We start from the raw sequence: 21,883 nt of genomic DNA on the forward strand, positions 1-21,883 counted from the left end.
TTTTATCTTCTCCCCACTGAAAGGGCCATGCTAGCCCCCAAAGACAATTTATATCACGACATCAGGCAATAATTTCAAAAGCACCTCTCCCAGGCCTATATCCAGATTTGGAATTCCAAAATACTTACTGCACAATATTTATGCAATGTTTCTTTTCTCTTTGCCAATGCTACATGTTAAGAACTTCCCTTTGTCTGCTCTTACGTTGCAGGACTTAAGAATTTTCTATTCACATCCACTTAGGGGCTTTCCATGGGCCAGCCTGGCCATGATCCACCACATTCTTATTTTCCAACTCTTTCCTTATGCTTCGCATAAACTTGGGATACCCTAATAATTGTTTTTCAACATTCTTGAGAATTCATAGGAATGGACCATTAAACCCAAAAGGCAGGATCAGTACTGACAGCTATGACATTAAAAACCCCACGGTTCTGGAGCGCCTGGTTGGCGCGGTTGGTTAAGTTAGTATCCCACTCCTGATTTCAGTTCAGGTCTTGATCTCAGGGTCATGAGTTCAAGCCCCACGTTGGGCTCCACACTGGGCATGGAACCTACTTAGAAAAAAAAAAATCCCAGGGTTCTATCTAAAATCCTCTAGGAATTCAATTAGAATTCCAGGTAAATTAACTGGAAGAAAATCTTTTTCATGTAGCAATACACAATAGCAGGTACAAACCTTAGTCTACAGATATGTACATTTTTCTCTATTTTTCTATAACACACTCAGTTTCCATTTTAGCCTTCATTTCGCCAGAGGCATCAGAACTTTATCTCAATGAGTACATGGCTATATCTTTGTTCCAGTGCACTAAGGGGTGTGCGTGTGCGTGTGTGTGTGTGTGTGTCTGCATGTGCCTCTGTGCATTTGAGCACCTCTAGTCTTCTCTTCTCTTTATTCTTTTTTTTAAAGGTATAATTGACATACATTATATTAGTTTCACATGTACAACGTAATGATTGTATGCATTGCAAAATGATCACCACAATTAGTCTAGTTAACCTCCATCAACACACACGGTGACAGGATTATTTTCTTGTGATGAGAACTTTTTTTTTAAGAATTTAAATATTTATTTATTTATTTATTTATTTGAGAGAGAGAATGCGAGCAGGGGAGGGGTAGAGGGAGAGGGAGAAAAGCTTCAGCAGACTGCCACTGAGCACAGCCCAACATGGGGCTCAATCCCACCACCCTGAGATCATGACCTGAGCTGAAACCAAGAATCAGACACTTAACCGACTGAGCCACACCAGGTGCCCTGTGATGAGAACTTTTAAGATCTACACTTTTAGCAACTTTCAAATATGCAATACAGTATTATTAACTGTAGTCGTCAAAGTGTACATTACATCCCCATGACTTATTTATTTTATAATTGGAAGTCTGTACCGCCTTCACCCATTTCAACCCCCCCCACACACCTCTGGCAACCACTAATCTATTTTCTGTATCTATGAGCTTAGCTGTTACGTTTTTTTGGGTTTTTTTATTCCACCTGTAAATGAGCTCATGTGGTATGTGTCTTTCTCTGTCTGATGTTCACTTAGCATAATATGAGGGCCTCTAGACTTCACTTATCTGTCCACATTGGCGTCTGCTGAGGCACCATTGTCCATGCCCAGGGCAGCTGAGCTGGCCCTCACTTCCACCTTCTAAGCCCATTAAAAGCCAGCCATTCTTTTCTTTCCCTCTTGGCAGCATGGGAGTTGTTCTGTTGCTCCCAATCCATGCTGCGGCTGGAGAACTTTGTGCGGCTTTCTCTACAGCCCTGCCTGCCCAGGCATACCCCAAATGCATTTCTCTACGGTCTTGCCACCTTCCTGGGGCTCTGCCCTGGAAGTAAGAAACAGGTCCCCCTCTCTCCCTTTTCAGACTAATTGATGGATTCCATCAATGGGTTCCATTCCCATGCACCTGGAACATAAGATCCCACCTGCAAGAATCCCTTAATGGCTATACAGTTTTACTTACCCTCTAAGCCATCTCCTCCACCAGAGAAACGCAGGGTCTGGGGACAAGGACCTTCAAATGAAGCATCACGTATTCCCAAATCTCTGGTGTATATGGGCTCCTTCCTTCACTCTCAGGGCTTAGGCTTGAGAAACTCAAAAGCCAGCAAAATGGGCCTGTTTATCTCTGTTCTCCGTTGAGCATCCTTCACTGAGGCAATGAGCACATGTTAACCTGCTCAAAGCAGCAAAGAGAGGAAAGGTGGGTGAGAGGGTTAGGAAAGAGTTTTAGGAAGAGAAAGTTCAAAATTAATACCCAACCATAATAATAGCAGAGCTTTAAGTGTTTCCATATTGCCTTTGACAGAATTCTCTTTCTAGAACACAAATAGGATTATCTGACTGTTCTTTTTCCAGTCCTCCGATGGCTCCTCGTTGCCCACACTGGCAATACAAGATCCTCTCCATCTGAGACCTGAGGGGCCAGAATCATTGAACTATTTGTCTGGGAAATCTATCATTTGCATGTGCAGAGAAAGAAAATATTCGTGTGGAATATCCAACCCCTGAAGCATCAGGGCCTGGGAATAAAACTAACAATTTTCCAAACATCTCCAAACCCTGATTCTGACCCTGACTTGAGCAAAACTTCTGATATAATTTTGGAAGATATTGTTTCATTTCTTAAATCAAATATCCTTCTGCCTCTTGCACCACAGCTGCTCTGCACCAGCCCAACGAGAACAAGAGCAACAGGAAAAACACCATGAGAACAGTTTCAATGCCAGCTGCTCTCCTCCTTTCTTCCTGCCAGACCCCGGGTCCTCTTCTCCAAACCAGGGCTTAAATACCTCCTTCAAGAAGTCTTCCTCTGCATCTCTGACCCTGTCCTAATCACACCATGGTTCGTGTGAGTAACATAGGTCCTGTCTATTACAGTTAAATGTGCTCATGTTGGCTTTTCCTGTCTTTTTTATTACCCTATAAACTCTCATGGAGAAAGTCTGTACACCCCCCCCCAATCTTGGCCGCTCCCTAACCACTTAGCACAAAGGTCTGCACAGAGGAAACTTAATAATTTTTGCAGTTCAATTTCTGGGTCTCCACCCCAGCTCCTGGGTAATCATTTATCAGCAAACAAATCAGTTTTCAGAAAAACAGCCAAGGTTTCCAGACTGGATCATTTGTATTTCCACCGCTGGAAAAAAATATACACACCTCTTGACTTGCAAAGAGGAATTTCAGTAGAGACCTGTGGTCGCGGCATCACTGGCAGATCTTGCTGAGAGTTTTGACACTTGTAACTCTTTGACCTGGAAGGATGAATCAACTTTTATTTTGAATCATGTGTTCCCCTAGGTTCCTTTAGCCTAAGACATCAAAGTCAGACAATGCGATCCCCATAATACTGGCAACAACAACAACAGCACCAAAATGCATATAGTCTCCGGCTGGGCATCCACTGACATCATTCCTGAAAGCCAAGTACCACCTCACACCCTGCAGCATCCAGGATGGGCTCAGAGGGGCCCAGAGGCTGTGGCTGCCTTGCCCGTTCCAGGCATGGCCCTATCCCCTGCCAGAGCTGCTTCTCTCTGCCAGTGGCCGATGTTTCCACTGATGCCCAGAGCCTGCCTCTGCCGCTGATGCCCAAGCCTCTGTCTGACCTCCAGGTCTAGGCCTGTGGGGCAGCTGAGAATGGAGGAATGGTCTCTCCCTGGCTTCCTTCCGTTGCCTACTCCCAGGTGGGCAACTTCACCAGGCAGCCCAGACTGGGAAGCTTTTTGAGGGATGGGACATTCTGTCTCAGGGTCCCCACACCTAGTACCCTACTCCTTCAGGGGATAAGATGTCCATCAGCTAGAGATTAAGCCAGCTCTGTGTCCTCCCGGAGCACAGAAGGGGCCCTGCGGAGCCCTTGCCTCCCACAGGCCCTCTGCAGCAGGCATCCTGTGAAACACTCGCTGGACACAGACAACCAGTGCTCCGGGCGTAGCGTCTCGGGTGGAGCAGAGGGACAGGAACTGGCCGGTCTGACCACTAGCCTGTCCTGGAGGAGGCAGCCAAGAGGAAGGGGCCCTGGGCGAGGGCACCACACCCCAGTGTCAGGGCTGGGAGTGAGTGGGACCCCAGGAGTGTGCCAGACTTCGAGGGGCCACACCAGCGTGGAGGCTGAACTCAGAGGAACCTCCTGCGGGTTGCCCTGCCCTTTACCCTGCCGCGGGTGCGTGTGCCTCCCGTCCTCTCCGCCCACTGCTGAGCTTCTGCTCTTCCTCTGTCCGTTCTTGCTTGTATGAAAGTCCTGGCCAACATCTCTGTGTGTCTTTTGTAAGCACCGAATCTCATCCATAACACTCTTCAGTGTCACATTCACTTTCAGTTTGACCCTCGAAATTCTTTTCCCTGCCCTCATGGTCATTCCCTTCCCTCCCACCCACTCCCAGCCTCTCCCTGGAGGAAACCACGAGCCGTGCATTTGAGCTGCCCTCATCAGTCCCTTCCCCGAGTTTCCAGGGCCATATGACCGTCTGTGATCTCCTGTGGGGTCATCACCCAGTTCAAACACTTGACCAACAGTCCACGGTAGCTGTGGCTTCCACTCTCCGCATTCATCCTGGGCTAGGGCAGACCTGGCTGATTTCAGAGCACCGAGATTCTTCCCTGCCATCCACAGTAAGAGAGGACCAGTCACAGCAGAGGTGAAAGTTCTGATGGACAGTCCTCATCTCCCTCTGGCCAAGAGGGGGTACCCAGTGGGGATCCACTACCTAGCAGGAGAGAAAACAAGGCTGAATGTCCCCAGAAGTTATGAAGCCAAAGAAAAATACTAATGAGCAGGCATTGAGCTCCGAGCCCTGTGCTAAGTGAGTATGCTCACTGAATCACCACCATAATCCTGGATGTGAAATGCAATTACTATCCTCACAGGCTCAGAATGGCTCCATAATTCGTCCATGATCACACAGGCCAAATTGGAGAGGAGAATGGCTGCATGCATCTCCCCTCCTGTAATTAGGTAGGACGGGCTCCAGGAACTGGATGAAAAAAAAAGCAGGACCTGCTTGGCATAATAAAATAACGGAGATCTGCTAAACTGGCCCAAGAACTCCAAGAAAGAGAACAGTTGCTGAAGAGAGAGGAGGCCACTCGGGGAAGAGAGAGCAGGATTTGATACTTACAATGACCTGTTAGAAACTTGTCTGGTGCTGACTTACTGGCATGTTCTCGTGCTGGATTAGACAGAACCATACTTCCCTTCTGCTACCTCCGTGAAAGTCAGCTGGACGTGCTGACACCACCTACCATAACATTAATGAACAGATGTAGGTGTTGCTTGGAGAACAAGAAAAGGGAGTGATGTCTAGCATGACGGGAAGGAGGGTAGAAAGATGGCAGTAGCCATGACTGGCAGGACAATGTTGGACCACTCAAGAATTTGACCTGACCAGGAACTGGAGGGAGGCCATGCAAATGTAAATGTCTCAGGAATCTTTGAACATGCTGGCAGGAAGCTTAATTCCCCCTGTAATTTGGGTTGGAGGCCTGAGTCATTTGAAAAGGATGTTAAAGAAAAGCATGATTCCCAGTAAGCTGAAGGATTTGGAAAGCCTCTGTTTTGCCTCACACAATTCTCCCAATGGAGTAAATAGCTCATCTTCTCCAAGTCATTTAAGAGGTCTGGAAGCAAAAGCCAGGGCCCTGACACAGGCTGTGACTGGCTTTTCTCGAACAGAGAAATTCCACCTGCCTTCCAACTCCATCCATTTCTGCATAGAGCTTGGTCAAAGGCTCTCCTTCGTGTGGAATTTCCTATTCTATCTTATTCCCCATGCCAGGGCAATCTAAACCTCTTTCCTGGAGAATTGCAGTGTTACAAGTCCTAACTCTGAAGTCAGGCAGCCTAATTCTATGACTTAAATTTCACTGGGATTCAGTTTCCTTATTTGTAAAATGGGTGATATTAATGATATTAATGCCTATTTCATAGGGGGAGGGGGTTGTAAGGATTAAGGGGGAAAGAAAGAAAAGAAAAAAGGAAAAGTATTTAGCATATAGTTAGCTTGCAAGAAAAACTAATTGTATTCTTTTTATGGTTTTGCCTCACTTAAAATGGACATAGATTGTTTTTCTTAAAATCTAGAAACTGAAGACAAATTTCAAATTAACTTGCACTGTGCAACACATAAACATTATTAAAGTTATCAAAAGATAAGTATATGCATTTAAAGGACTAGTAAATCCTGACAGGTTATTTTCTCTATTATATCATTTCAATATAGATTTACATTGTTAAGTAGTGTTCCCAAAACTTTCATAACTTATTAATTAAGTACTTTGATAGTCTGAAGACATAATTTAAGAAAATAACCAACTATAATCTAGCTGTCTGCATATTTTGACACACTATCATTACTTGACATATTTTTAAATTAACAGTGCTTATTTTATCTCTAATGACAAAACTCAGTCTGTTTATTGTAGAACATTTTAAAATAAAAAACATAAAAGAGAATATGAAAATTGCCTGTACTCCCACCATCTAGAGATATTCACTATTAACACTTTGATGTATCTCCTCTTTTAAAAAATTACTCATCAAGGGGTGCCTGGGTGGCTCAGTCAGTTAAGCATCTGCCTTCAGCTCAGGTCATGATCCCAGGGTCCTGGGATCCAGCCCAGCATTGGGCTCCCCACTGAGCCAGGGGGAGCCTGCTTCTCCCTCTCCCTCTGCCTGCCGCTCCCCTGCTTGTGTTCTCTCTGTCAAATAAATAAAAAATTTTTATAAATTACTCATCGGAATAAACCCACTTTCACTGAATATTATATAATGAAAATTTTCTATTTCATTATGGCTTTAAAACACAACATCCGTTCTTGTATAATATTCCGCAATACATCTATAACATAATTTACATAACCATTTTCATATCTATCTGTATAGCTGTAAACACAATTGAAGTATTTTTATTTTATATACACAGAGCTGGCATTGTTTCTGTGGTAAGGTCATATCTTGGATGATCCATTCAAGGAAGTTCACTGTGTCCAACTTAATGACGGGAACACTGGCAGGACATACTGATGCTGTATTTCCGGGTCAGACTGTGCCGGTTTGAGCAGACGTGGCAAGGAGGAGAACCTTGCCTGAATTTTGTTGGGTGCTCCTGGTGACCCCTCTTGCTTTCTCCAATGTAAGGAGGCAAAAGGCCACAAAGTTGTGTATTTAGATTGCTTCTAATTGTTTCTAATTTTCACGGGGACAAACATCTCTCTCTATAACTCTATACTTGCTTCTCCACCCCTCCCCCTGCACAAAGGAAAGAACTGGACACTCTCTTCAAGGTCTCCACCAGTTTCTTTTATTGCTGTTGTTGTTTATCTTACTTGGTGTGAATATTCATACATTTTGCTGAAAAAATATTCATATATTTGAATATAGGGTGCTGCCCTGGAACCATCTAGAGATATTACATTATATGTCACATATGCACCATATGTCCTTACTAAAATTTCAAAATCTGATGCTCACAGTTTCAGATGAAGTGATCATTCTCAATCCTGAATCAATTATGATGATCCGGTGAATGCTAAAAACAAAACACAGAAAAAACAGTGCTGTCCAGGCCCAGACCTAAAGATTGTGATTCAACGATTTCCCCCAGTTTTGTTTCTTTTTATGTGCTTTTTATTTTGAAATAACTATAGATTCATAGGAAGTTGCAAAAAAAGTCCAGAAACGTCATGTGTTCCCTTAGTTTCTCTCTCTGGTAACATCTCATACAAAACCAGGACATTGACATTAATACAATCCACAGATTTCCCCAGTTTTACGTCTACTCAGTGTGTGTGTGTGTGTGTGTGTGTGTGTGTGTGTGTGTGTGTGTTTCTATGCAATCGTATCACGTGTAGATTCATGTAACGGACCACCACAATCAGGATACAGAACTGTTCCATCAGCACAAAGACCCTGTGCTACACCGCCTTCCTCACTGCCCCACCCTTAACCCCTGCCCCCGTTTATTTTTGAGTCCCCAGGAGGTATTTCACAGAGAATCTCAGACCTGTGTTCCCACTCCAGCCTGCTTGATGCTGTCACTTCCTTCAGACCTGAGAAGGCCTGGTGCTTCCCCTTCTGCTCTCTCTGTCCCCAAGGCCTATGTGCTATTGACCAGAAGGCAGCTTCCAGGAACCTCCCAAAACCCACAGACCTTAGATATGCCAAATAGGACTGTGATCTGTGTCAGTGACTCAGGATGCTCTCTAAGAAAGAGAGAGACTGCCTCGTCTCCAGCTGTCTGCCACACTTTGCCACCTGGGTCCCAAAGCAGAATTGTATCTGCCGGACACATGTGTCCTCTACCAGTTCTGACTGCCCTTTCCTTATCTTTGGAGGTCAGCTCTAAACCCTGGGGCTGGGCTGGGCAGACACTGCCCTTCCTCTTTTTCTCTCAACCTCTGGGGGGGTGGAGGGGGCCTCTGTTCAAAGCTTCTCCCTCAGAGTTTCCAGTTGCCCTAGGTAAGTAGATGTCTAGGGGCTTTGCTGCACCCAAGTCCATCAGACGCCACCAGGCCAAACTGCAGCAGCACAATTCAGGCGTGGCTGGGAGCCCCACTCCTCTCAGGATAAATGCGCTGGCATTAAAAGAAACCGAAATTGTCATCTTGATTTCAGGGACGGTCATCACTTTAGTACATCCACAGTCCCAGCCCAAAGAAAGTTTTACTGAGTCTAGCTTTGGTCAATGTGTTTGGTTGTTTAAAGAGACTAACTATCCTCGCAGTCCCCTCCCATTTAACACGAGATGTGTTCCTGGTAATTAATTTGTAGACCTCAGCATTTAAGTTACAAACTAGCAGAAAGGGGGGAGTGCGACTTTGGTAGGAGAGGAACTGACATCACCCGAAGCAGACACGAGGACTCTAGAAGCTTTGCGCAGGACGGGGAGTGTGCTTCAGGTAGCGTAGGAACAGGTGCAAAAGCACAATGTTGCCATTGTGTGTATTTGGATGTTAGACATAAATAAAAGAAGGGTGTGTGAGGCGCCTGGGTGGCTCAGTCGGTTAAGCCCCAGACTCTTGATTTCGCTCCGGTCACGAGGGTTGCGAGAGTGAGCCCTGCATGGGGTTCGGCACTGAGCATGGAGCCTGCTTAAGGTTCTCCCTCTCCCTCTCCCTCTGCCCCTACCCCCCACTCTCCCACGCACGAGCTCTCTTTATCTCTCTCTCAAAAAAAAAAAAAAAAAAGGGTGTGTGAATGTTGAGTTGGCAAGGAATAGACCGCAGTGGCTTTTATACCTTGTGACCTCAGCTAAACTGGAACTGTGTTTCTAAGAATTCCCTTCCCTGTCGGGCTCCAGGTTAGTGTTGGCAACAAGAAATGCTTTGCATCAGATTTGGAAGGAGGAAGTGAAAGAGTAGCCGTCTTCTTACTTCCTCAGGGCGTCTGCGGTGCTCCAGCACTGCTGCTGACTGCTGGCCCGGCTTGTGAGCGTGAGGCAGCCCCAGACCTCAGCCCTCCGCTCCCGCCGGATCTCGTCCATCAGTTCGCAGTCGCGAGCCGGGCGCGAGGGCAGCTCCATCAAGGAATGCCAGGGACCTGCAGGGTCAAGGTTGGAGCTGGTGAGAGAAATGCAGGTTCCCGTTTGTCCACAGCGTCTGTCTGTCCCTGTTCTTACCCACTCCCAGCGGCTTCCCTCACTGCCCCACGGCATCCAGCTGTCCCCCCAGCAATTTCAGCTCAACCCAGGGCCAGCAGCGTGCAGAGACAGCCTCGCCCAGCTCATGCAAGTGCAAAGGGAGGAGCCCCGGACACTTTATTCTCTGTCACACACAGGGGTTCTGCATCGTTGATCGAACTCTGGTGGGTAGTGAACGATGTATTGATTACTTCTCAGAGACGCTGTGACTCACTGTACTTGGAATTTGCGGATTGAACAGAAGATCAAGTTTTAACTGTATATTGATCGGGGTGGTGGAAAATGAGCAAGAAATAAAAATGCCCTGTGGAGATGCATGGAAATATATACTCTCTACTCTGAAAAACAAATCCTAGGTAACAGGGGGGCCCTTCTACCCTGGCACTCAAGTATCCTGCGTGTTCTTCAAACAAGAAGCAATCTTTACAAATGCTTAATTATTCATTTATTTGACAAATTCTGTATTGTTTGCCCCTCAGAGATGTCTGCCCACACGCTACGTCCCAAATGGACTCAAACGCAGCAGATGTGATTAAAAAATAATTGCTCAGGTGTTTTTCTTCTTCCTGTCCTAGCCTTGACCCCAATCTTCTTTCACTTTCATTTCAACCCCCCAAACTCCAAACTCTGGGTTCTGAGGCCCTGACTCAGATCCCTACCTGGGACCTCCTAAATGTCACGTTCATCCATGTGCAGCCTGATATTTGGACCTTGGTCTTCCTATGGACTCTCACTTGACTTGGTCCTTTAGGCTCTGGCATCTCCCATGATCTTGGCTTACATCCCCAGATCCTCCCAAAGTCAGCTTTCACCTTTGACTACCTGGATGGTGCTTCCCAATGAGGAGGAGGTGGTTGACATCCCAGCACCACAGTCAGGAGCCAATGACCCAGAAAGGGCCATAAGCCATACACAGAAATACAAAGTAAGCATCCAAGAAACTCTGAGGAAAGCACGATCGCATCCATCCAACCCAAGGCAATCAGGGGAGTCCTCTTAGATTAAGGGACACCTGGAGGACTGGTAAACATACAGCATAACCCCGGCTATATTTCAAGGTCCAGGAGACGAGCTGGGATGGTAGAAAGGGAAACATGCTTCAGACAATGGAAAAAGCCAGAGAACTGGCGTATGAGGTCTTGCAAAGATTAAAAAGAAATCAGTGAAGTGATTAAAATAGTGCAGAGAAAAAGGTAGGAAATACAGCCAAATTTCTATTTTCTATTCTAAAATGAACTAGGGAAACCATAATCACCAATCATAAGCCTCCAGTTTGTTAATCACTTAGGACTTGTCTTTCACCAACTTCTTGCTGGAGTGACAAACACCTGAAGAGTGAAAACAAAACAAAACCGGATGAACACAACATGTTAGTCAGTTGCCCCCAAATTGAGAGCACACCATTTCCACAAGCATGAGAGAAAGGTCCCAGCTCTGGAGTTCGGGGCAGTTGTGGGAAGCACGGCGTATCTTCTGGACTCTAGGAGCACTCTTGACAGGCTGAGTTGATAAACATTGCCCAAGGATGCATTTTTGAGGGGACGTCTGGGTGGCTCAGTCAGTTAAGCATCTGCCTTCAGCTTAGGTCATGATCCCGGGGTCCTGGGATCGAGCCCCATGTCAGACTCTCTGCTCAGCAGGGAGCCTGCTTCTCCCTCTCCCTCCCACTGCCCTGCCTGTGCATTCTCTCTCTCTCTTCCTCCCTGTCAAATAAATAAATAAAATGTTCCAACAACAACAACAACAGAATGTATTTTTGAACCCGATAAATAATACAACCAACTTCTCTAGTAAGACATACAGGGGAAAAATGGCTGAATACATTTCTATTATACATACACACAGTACCACATCTTTCTATTAGCTTATGGCAGTGGAGAATTCCCTAATTTAAAAAAAAATTTTTTTTGAAAGAATACCAGCAAAATCACCGTTCCCTCTAAAAAATTATTTTGACTACATTTCTACAAGACAGGGGTGGTCCTCATAGGATTCTCCAGATAAAAGGATAGAACAAATCTGAAATATTTGGAAGCTTCTCTAACAGATTTTGTTCTAGTCAATACATTTGGAGTAAGTTCCCCACTTGTTCACTATTTAAAGTAACTCCAGTTAGGAAGCTTCTTATTCATGGTAATGACACAGTTCCTCTCAGGTTCATCCGATTAATTAGAGATGAATTATGTCTAGACTTATTGTAGACGTGTCCAAAAGACGGTGTTCCACCGCAGGAGAGCCAAATCATGATGCTTGTGATCATAATATCATGCCTCTGACTCGATGGGAGCAAAGCAATGGAAAGCCCTGGGCACCTGGGAGATTCAGTCAGGTAAAGGTCCAACTCTTGATTTCAGCTCAGGTCTTGATCTCAGGGTTGTGAGTTCGAGCCCCAAGTTAGACATGGAGACCACTCAAGAAAAAAAAGTAATGGAAAGTCCTAAAAACGGAGGTGACATGGGAGTATTTTTCACATATGACCAGTATAAAGCCAGAATCCACATGGTTCAGTCTAATACTGGTATGGTGGTGAAGGAGTACAGCCCCGTAGAAAAAAGGAATTTCAAAGACTCAAATTCCTTATTGGGAAACCATGAAGAGAATGCATGTACTTGGCGCACAGCAACATTCACGAATTCTCCTTCCTTCTCTGCTCATGTTACTCCGACATGCTGTTCTCCAGTATCCCCCTCCAAGCCAGCCCCACACTGTGTATTTCCTCACATTACTTCCTCTCTTCTTTCTAACTCTTTTTTTTTTTAATATTTATTTATTTATTAGACGGAGAGAGACAGCCAGCGAGAGAGGGAACACAGCAGGGGAGTGGGAGAGGAAGAAGCAGGCTCCTAGTGGAGAAGCCTGATGTGGGGCTCGATCCCGGAACGCCGGGATCACGCCCTGAGCTGAAGGCAGATGCTTAACGACTGCGCCACCAAAGCGCCCCCTTTCTAACTCTTGATCATGTACATTCATACAACCCTTCTCCCAGTGATTAAAAAAGGAATAAAAACACTTCCTCTTTAGAAGGGGAAAGGAGGGAGGACACGGGGCAGACCATCACAGCATTATTTTCAGCTATCTGGGAAAGAGAGGACAGCTGCCAGCATTCCCACATGATAATCTTTATTCTGTTGAGCACCCTCCCTGCCAGATAGAGATAAGAGAACTTAATTTATACCAAGACCAGGGGTAGGGAGCCCAATTCTGAGACAGAAATGAATCCAGGACCACACACTGATAAAAACGTATCTTTCAACCATCTTTTTTGGCTGATATATTTCTTTTTTATGAGAGTAAATATAAGATATAAAATAGTTAATATAAGACAATAAATAGCTTTGAAAATTAAGATAAGGCTACATAAAGCCAGATTTCACAAATGCAACAAATAAAAATAATATCCTGATGTGTATCCAATTATATTTCTTCATTTTAACAGTGTGAGTAATAGAGATTTAATGTTAGGTCAATTGCAGGCGGGTCAGATGAAACAATGTTCTCCCTCATGTGAAGGCTACACCCTCACTCCAGCATGGAAAACACGTACAGCCCGTCCCTCATAAACCCCGTTCTATGCCCGCTCGCAGGGTCACACCAGCGTTCCAATATCTGTGAAGTCAGCTTCATCATTTTTAAAGCAAAAGTGTAAGTAAAATGTTGGTCTTACATATGCACCCTGGGCGCCAGGTGGGGGCCGGGATGGGGCAGAACCCCATGAGGAATGAATATCCGGGCTCGTCTGCTCAGCTTGGCAGCCATCGGAAGTGGCTGAGGAGAGAGGCCCAGTCACACGCCAGGGGTTGGAACCCCGGGCAAATTACTGGAAGGCAAAAAAGTGTGGCGAGAGAGAACAGCAGGACCCCTGCAGCCTGAGGTGGCCTTTCCGGTGTGCACTCAGGCCACTTTTCTCACCTGTGCCGTGTTGATGTGATCCTAAGAGCGGGCGCAGGACCTGGGGTCTGTGAGGGATGAACTGTTCAGTGTTTTCCATGCTGGAGTTAGGGTGTAGCCTTTACATGAGGGACAATATTGTCTCATCTGACCCGCCTGCAAATTATCTAACATTGTCTCTATTACTCACACTGTTAAAATGAAGAAATGTAATTGGATAATTTCATCTGTAAAAGCCTCCCTTACATAGAATTCATACATCCTTCTGTGAACTGGGTGAAGCCAGGGCAAGGTGGGTAGAACTGTGGGAGTAAACAAGACGTGCCCCACCACCTACCTTCCAGAACAATTCAGCACAGCAGTATGCTTCATGGGCCTACAGCTCTGACCAGCGAATAAACTGACAAAGCTCGCAGCCCACAGTCACAGACTTCATCCTCAAGCCTACAAGGACTTCATCCCGGAGGAACAGTGCTGCTGCCGCTGCTGATACATATGAATAAACGTAGTCTTAAGACTACAACTATAGAGATGCTGTAACGTATGACCACAGACTAGGTGGCTTAAACACTGGAAACATTTATTTCCCACAGTTCTGGAGGCTGGAAGTTCAAGATCAAGGTGAAAGCATGGTCAAGTTCTGATAAGAACCCTCCTCCTGGTTTCTGGCCACCGTGTCCCTGGGTTCTCACATGGCAGAGAAAGAGAAAGAAGAAAGCTCTCTCATCTCTATCCTCATAAGGGCACTGATTCCATTCGTAAGGATTCCCGAAGGTCTCATCACATTGAGGGTTAGGATTTCAACATATGGATTTGTGGGGGGACACAAACATTGAGTCCATTATACACACACACACACACACACACACACACACACACATCGTACAGGCAGAGGACTCTGAACTCACACAGTGCAACAGTCAGCAACCTTCTCCGGTCACCCACTTATCTAAGCAGGTTCTAGATTAAGGACAAGAGTTTTGGTTTTGTTTTAAATCACAGGATACTGTGCTTTGATAAAGAGGTATTGTGGACTGAAGACGACCTCAGTGATACTACTAATACGTAAACCTGAGAAAGCCACTTATCTGCTCAGACTTTCAGTTTCCTCATCTGAAAACCCACCTTGTAGGTTTTTCGTGAATAGTAAATGAATGAATAAATATATGAAAAGCAATTGGCCAGAAGTGGTACCAAGTGAGAGCAGAACTGAGAAAAAGGATTTGCTTGGTTCTAACAGATGTTCTCCACAGGTGAGAACTCAGGTTAGTGCGAAAGGCAGGGGCTGGCTGGTATGAAGCAGCCCTCAGCTGCTTGCCGACAAAGTTGGATTTTGCAACCTCAGGCCTTTAGAAGCTTATAAGGGGACAGGCAGTCACAGGAGTGGAGCGTAGCCTGCAAGGATGCTTGTAGAACACTCAAAGCAAGTCCCCGGCTGATCTCTTCTCCTGGATTTCCCCCCACCCCACACCACTGAGCGACTACACTTCCAAGGGAAACAAAGAGGCAATTCTAAAGCACAAAGGAGCCCCAACTATTCCAGGGGGTTTTGGGGAGCAAGGAGGCAGGGAGGGGGTGTGCTTCCACGGTCGCTTGCCTGGAACTGATTGGGAACCAGACGGTGTGCACCGAACAAGTGGAGAACGATCTGTCTCTAGCTTTGGTAAATAGTGACATCATCTTTTGGCATTTTAAATATTTTATTGTTTATTTTACGAAGACTCTTGCCATTCATTTCTTTACTAGGTTCGATAAAAGAGGCCTATTTCCAGCCTATATTAATTGAAACTCTTGGGTAAAGAAGGCTTATATAACCCATTGGAGAAAAACAAGTCATGACGTGAGGAAAAGAGAGCCCCAGCCTGGAAGACGGCAGAACCGGGCTCCAGGTGGCCCACGCACGAGTGGGGACCAGAAACAACCCCTGAACACGCTCCAGCCTCCACTTCCTCACTTGTGAGACAAACTGAGGCATCTTGAAGGTGCCTTTCAGCTCTGAGAACTACAGGACTTGGGGACACGTGAACCAAACAGCTGATTCTGCCCAGGGCTTGAACGTCACCTGTGGTTTCTGCTCCTTCACAGGAGAGGGGATTAGCTGACATTTAGACACAGGAATGCAGCACTTTGATTCTTTTGGTGTCTGTTTTCACAGCCATTGAAGCCGAACCTTGCAGCCAGCCGGTGAGACCTGACTGGACCTCTCCTCTCACTGGAAAAGAAGCAGGCCTGGCTGATACCCGACACCACAGAGGTGCCAGGCCCCCCCACCAGACACCACTACAATTAAACCCCATCTTGTTGCTTACTGGGTGTGTGGCCTTGGTTAACCACAAACCCGCCTGAACGCCCCCACTGGCAGGCCAGCTGAAAGCTGTTGCTTCCCATCCAGCCCCTAACTGATAGGATTAGAAGAGTTACTTAAAATGTTAAGATGTTACATTCCTAAAGCCCTGGCTGTCACCCAGAGGGACTCGAGGCAACATGGCCGTGCCCAGCTCCTTCACTCCTAGCCGAAACTGAAGTTACCTGGTGTCCTTGGGGCGGCATGGTGTGGAGAATGGAGAGTGAAATGAAAGCTTTTTTGGCAGTTAACTTAGGTTCTCTGAGCAGGTGGCAAAGGAAAGAAGCATTAGCTTTATTTAAAAGGGCAGTGGAAGTTCAGGGAGAAAAGGAAGTGTTGTTATTCTTAATTTTTCACACTCTCCCTGACCCCAGCCTCCATTCTGCAAATAGCCCGGGGTACCATTTGCTGCCCGCAGAAGTATATGGATACCTCTGGAAAGCTATGAATGATTTACAAGCTGGGTCAATAATTAAGTTGCTGGGGAATGAGTTCAATATATAACCAGCCTTAACTTTTTGAATTTAGGAAGACATGCTCTGAGTGCTGGCAAAGAATAATGGTGGGAAAGAAAACACAATTCACACAGATTTTAAATGCTTTGAGACAATAAAATGTGTCAACCTGTTATTTGAGAAAAGATGACAAGTAGATGGTGTTCCCCATCTTGGTCTGTGAGGATCTCCAGAACAAAGGAAACCTGGTTTACTGGTGAAAGTACCAAACCCACAGCTTCTGTCCAGCTCTGCTGTGGGGCCGGATGAGTCTCAGTGGGCTCTTTCCTCGGGGACCTCCTCAATGGAGCTGTTAATCACGGTGGGTGCAGATCATTCCTGAGGGAAAATCACTGACACACTGGTCTGGGAGGAGGGGGTTTGTTTTAGAGCGGCCTCCTTGGGCCTGGTCCACAGGGGCAGAGCCCCAGTTGTGCACTGTAGCTAAGGGTCAAGGCTAAAAGCCCTGGGAGAGTCAGCATGTGCGTGTGTGTAAGTGTAGGCTAGGGAAGTTCAAAGACGGAAGTCAGCCAGGCTTGGGACGTCTTCCCAGGTGGGGCAGAGCTGGACCGGGCCTCACATGATTGGAGGGATGAGGGACAGGACACTTCAGAGACAGACAATAGCTTCTTTCACACAATCATGTCAGCCACGAACCTATCCTGAGGCCTGCCTTCCGTAAGCCAGACACAGGGCTAGGTGCTGGGGATACACTAGTGAGAGGGAAGGAAAGTGCCTGTTATGGGCTAAGCTGTTTGCCCTAAAATTCAGATGTTGAAGCCCAACCCCCAGTACCTCAGAATGTGACTATATTTGGAGATAGAGCCTTTAAAGAGGTGATTACATTAAAATGAGGCCACTAAGGCAATCTGACTGATGTCCTTATAAGAACAGGAAATTTGGACAGGAAGACATCAAGGATGCGTGTGCACAGAGGCACGACCATGAGAGGACACAGCAAGGAGGTGGCCATCTTCAAGGCAAGGAGAGAGGCCTCAGCAGAAGCCAGACCTACCAACACCTTGATCTTGGACTTCTCACCTCCAGAACTGCAGGAAAATGCCTGTTGTACCACCTGGTCTGTAGTACTATGTTTAGGGCAGCCCTAGCAGCCTAACACGGTGCCCCCGCCCTCACAGGGCCTGAGAATGTTGAGGAAGACAGACAACAAACAGTGATGCAATCAAGACATTAGTGACAAGTGTGCCAGGTACCAGACAGGGGAAGCACAAGGTGCTTTGGGAACCCTGGAAGAAGGAAGCTGGGCAGAGGGGGCCCAGCCAAAGCCCAGCCCCAGGGGACAGAGAGCCGGGAGAGACTGGCCCGAGCCACCTGGGGAGTGGTGGGAAATGCGGCTGACAAACCAGAGAATGTCCGATTGCGCAGGCCTTGCAGACATATTCATGCTCCATCTCCAAGGCGGTATGGAGCCATTTTTGGTTTCTAAGGGGAGGAACAGCACAGGGAGAACAGTACTTTAGGGAGATTTTCCTTGCAAGCATGTGCTGAGGGGGAGCAGGCCTTGAACACGGAGGGCCGGGCTGGGGGGGAGGTGGTGCAGGAAGGAAGGGATGAGGCTGAACCAAGGTGGGAGCCGGAGGCATGAATGGCGGGGAGAGACTGCGCACAGAAAGCATTCTGAAAAGTGACAGGTCTCAGTGATGGACGGGAAACTCTTTTTTAATCATCTCGTCGCTGTAATGGTCCCTCGGCAATGCTGCTGACCTACAGAAAGGCCCCTCAGAGACCCGTCTCCAGGGTCACGTGTTGCCATGGCACGAAGTTTTGTGCGAGGGACATAAAGACCAAATGGGGAGTTCCTTCTCCATCCCCGTGTGGTACACTCCTGAGACCCGCACAGCTTCTCGAATCTGCACAATGGGTATCATCAGCACCGTGGCAGGAAGGCATTTGATGGCAGCTGGGAGTCTCCGTAAGAAAGCAATACCAGGCTGTGACGCCATTACGCAGGAGGCCAGGGGCAGGTTTCCCTCTGAGGGCCTTCCAGCTCCTTGCGGCGCGTTCAGCTGTTCACAGCTGGGGTGGGCCGAGAGGGGGTGCGGGGAAAGAAATTATGAAGTAACTGGACTTTCCATACTTACCCCCCGAAGGAATGGTCATGGCTGATGGACAGAAGCAGGCCAGCAGTTGCTTAGATCTGCCGGGAAGGAAATGAAAATATGAAAAACACCAAGGTTAAAATTCCAGACTGCCTGATGTCAGCCAAAGTCCATCGGCGTGCAGAAGCTACCAGATAGAGATCCGGGACTGTCAAGGGCTGGACGAGGCTTATCACTGGTGTTAAGAAGAGCCCACGGTCAGGAAATCACGGTGCCATAAGCCAAACGTCACAACCACAGACAGTGGCCAAGGCCAGAGCTCACGGGATGTAAGGCGCAGACCGGAGAACGTCGGCCCTCATTTGCCATCTGTCAGCAGCCCCTGGTTAATGTGGAGGTTGATTTAGAGGCACTGCCCCCTGAGAGACCACATCTGAAGTACTAGGCAAAAGCTGGTATTAGCGCACGTAGAAATAAAACACGGGGCAAGAGAGTCCAGCAAAATATCTTGGCATGGCAGCGGACTCCAAATGCGTTCTTGGGATACTGGAGGGGTGGAGAGGGGGAGTATTTTTAAAGAGACCATTTGAGTAAACTATGTTGTGCACGGTTGGCAGAGCGTACTATTTTTTTATTATTATTATTATTATTATTATTATTATTATTATTATTATTATTAAAATCTCTTTTAGAACCATATGGCTTCAAGATGCTTCCTTTTGCCCTGGTCAGAAAAACTGGTCTATTTTATTTGTAATCAGCGTGGTCAGCTGCACAGGCACCTCCCAGGAGCCTGACGAGATTGGAGAGTCTCAGACCCCAACCCACACCTACTGAACCAGACTATACATGTGAACAAGATTCCTGGAAGCTTCTGTGCACAGTACAGTTTAAAACGCACAGCTTTAGAGCATGTTAGACAAAAAGAAAAGCTGGGAAGGGGCGCCTGGGTGGCAGAGCGGTTGGGCATCTGCCTTTGGCTCAGGGCGTGATCCCGGCGTTATGGGATCGAGCCCCACATCAGGCTCCTCTGCTATGAGCCTGCTTCTTCCTCTCCCACTCCCCCCGCTTGTGTTCCCTCTCTCACTGGCAGTCTCTATCTCTGTCGAGTAAATAAATTAAAAAAAAAAAAAAAAGCTGGGAAGGTTCGGGTAGCTAAGCACTGGCTTGCTTTAAACAAGGAGTCATATTATAGCCAGCTCAGTGCCCACTCCCACTCACGGGTGAGAGAACTAGTGGCAGCCCCTGGGCCCCAGCAAGATGGCGTAGGCGGTACTGGAAGACAGAGGAACAGGGTCTGGCTTCAGCTTCACCCCTGAAAGGACAACACAGGTGCCTTTTCTGCTAGATGTAGTCATACATTCTCATGTTTTGTCCATAGAAGTCCAAGGCCCATATGATTAGAGATGATGCAAAGGAAGCCTCAGCCACGTAAAAGAAAACAAATTATTTTTCCAATTAACATAGGGTAATGATCATCTTCTAAAAATTGTTCTCGGTAGTGCACGCCACATAAGTCATTATCCTCTTGCTTCCTTTTCCAAAGAGGCTGCGCCAACACCATCCAGGATCATTCCTCTGCTTTCAGTCTGGCTGAACAGCAACTGTTGAGAGTACCCATGACTTCCACCTGTAAGTGACTTGCACCAAACCAAGACAGAGACGCTGTTCACTCAAAGTTCTGCTTAAGGGGCGCCTGGGTGGCACAGCGGTTAAGCGTCTGCCTTCGGCTCAGGGCATGATCCCGACGTTATGGGATCGAGCCCCACATCAGGCTCTTCCGCTATGAGCCTGCTTCTTCCTCTCCCACTCCCCTGCTTGTGTTCCCTCTCTCGCTGGCTGTCTCTATCTCTGTTGAATAAATAAAATCTTTAAAAAAAAAAAAAAAACAAAGTTCTGCTTAAATCCTGGCTCTTCTAATTACCACGTGACCCTGGGCAGGTCCCTTATTTCCTAAAGTGGAAGTACGAAACTATAAAATGCCGAGTGTTAATTATAATTAATTACTCACTACTGAGTGGAAGCACAGCAACAGAGCTTAGCCTGGCCTAATAACAGCACCACCGTGACCTCTGCGCGACAGACAAGGAGCCTAAAGCTTTGAGCTGTATGGCCCCACGTCCTTCAGCTAGAAAGTGGCAGAGCCCAGACTGGTAGATGCCAAGTCTGTCTCTCAAGAGCTCAGAAAATGGTTGCACCTGATACCAGCACCTCGATGCCCGGAAAGGACGCTCTCCCTCACAGCACTGGCCACTGTGCCCTGTAGCTAACGCCCCTGCGCGTGGAGTTGGAAGGACAAGGGAGGCAGATTTACAGAGGGTACTCATCAACAGTTTATGTTAGGAGAGTAATCAGCGTTCCCGTAATTTATCTTACTACCCTGTGACTGCAAAAGTCATTATTGATATTTTAATTGGCACCTGTTCAATCTTCTCTCCTTTGCTTCTGAATCATTTGATTTTTCACCCCTGAAAAATCTAACCCATCATGTCAACAAGAAAAATCTCAGAATGAGATGGTAAAACAAACAACCCGTTGACTCTCTGATCATAAAATAATGAACTTTCTCCCTCTCTCATATCAGCGCGGATTTCTCATCTCCCTGCTCGCTCTTTCTTTCTGTGCAAATGAAACTGACCTTCAGGCTCCCTCCCCAGCTAGAGAATAAGGATGCCCTTAGCTTGAGTGAAACAGAGAAGGTTATAACTGAAAGACTGAAAGGATTTGAACTAAAACAACTTTCTCTCGAACAAAAGCATTTAAGAGTTCAGCGAGAGGGGCGCCTGGGTGGCACAGCGGTTAAGCGTCTGCCTTCGGCTCAGGGCGTGATCCCGGCGTTATGGGATCGAGCCCCACATCAGGCTCCTCCGCTAGGAGCCTGCTTCTTCCTCTCCCACTCCCCCTGCTTGTGTTCCCTCTCTCGCTGGCTGTCTCTCTCTCTGTTGAATAAATAAAATCTTAAAAAAAAAAAAAAAGAGTTCAGCGAGGGTGAGGCATGCTGAGAATGCTGTATTTCTTGGTATCTTCCGATTAGCTTTTAAGATCATTAGTGGAGATGGGAGTCTTGCTTGAGCGGCAACCACATTCCTGGAGAAAAGCAGGAAGGAGATTGCTGAGAGTCCCAAGCAGTAACCCCACTGGCTTACCGGCTTCTTTTGTTTCTGTAAGCTAGCTCTGTGGCTTCAGTGACATCTGGGTGACCCCAGGGGCAAGATTTTTGAGATATGGTTTAGGTGGCCCTCAAACTCTTAGCATTTGCAGGCATTACCCTGAACTAGTCATCACACACATTTCCTGGGAGAGAAGCTGGCTAGCCCTGTTTCAGGAATCGAGAAATCGCTGCATGCACATGCCTCGTCCTCAGAACAATCCAGCGTGGCGCCTACTATCATTACTCCCATTTCACAGATGCGGAAACTGAGGTCTAGGCAGATTTAGTAACTCGCC

This window comes from Ursus maritimus, unplaced genomic scaffold (genome assembly GCF_017311325.1).
Source record: "Ursus maritimus isolate PB19 unplaced genomic scaffold, ASM1731132v1 scaffold_13, whole genome shotgun sequence".
Lineage (NCBI taxonomy): Eukaryota > Metazoa > Chordata > Mammalia > Carnivora > Ursidae > Ursus > Ursus maritimus.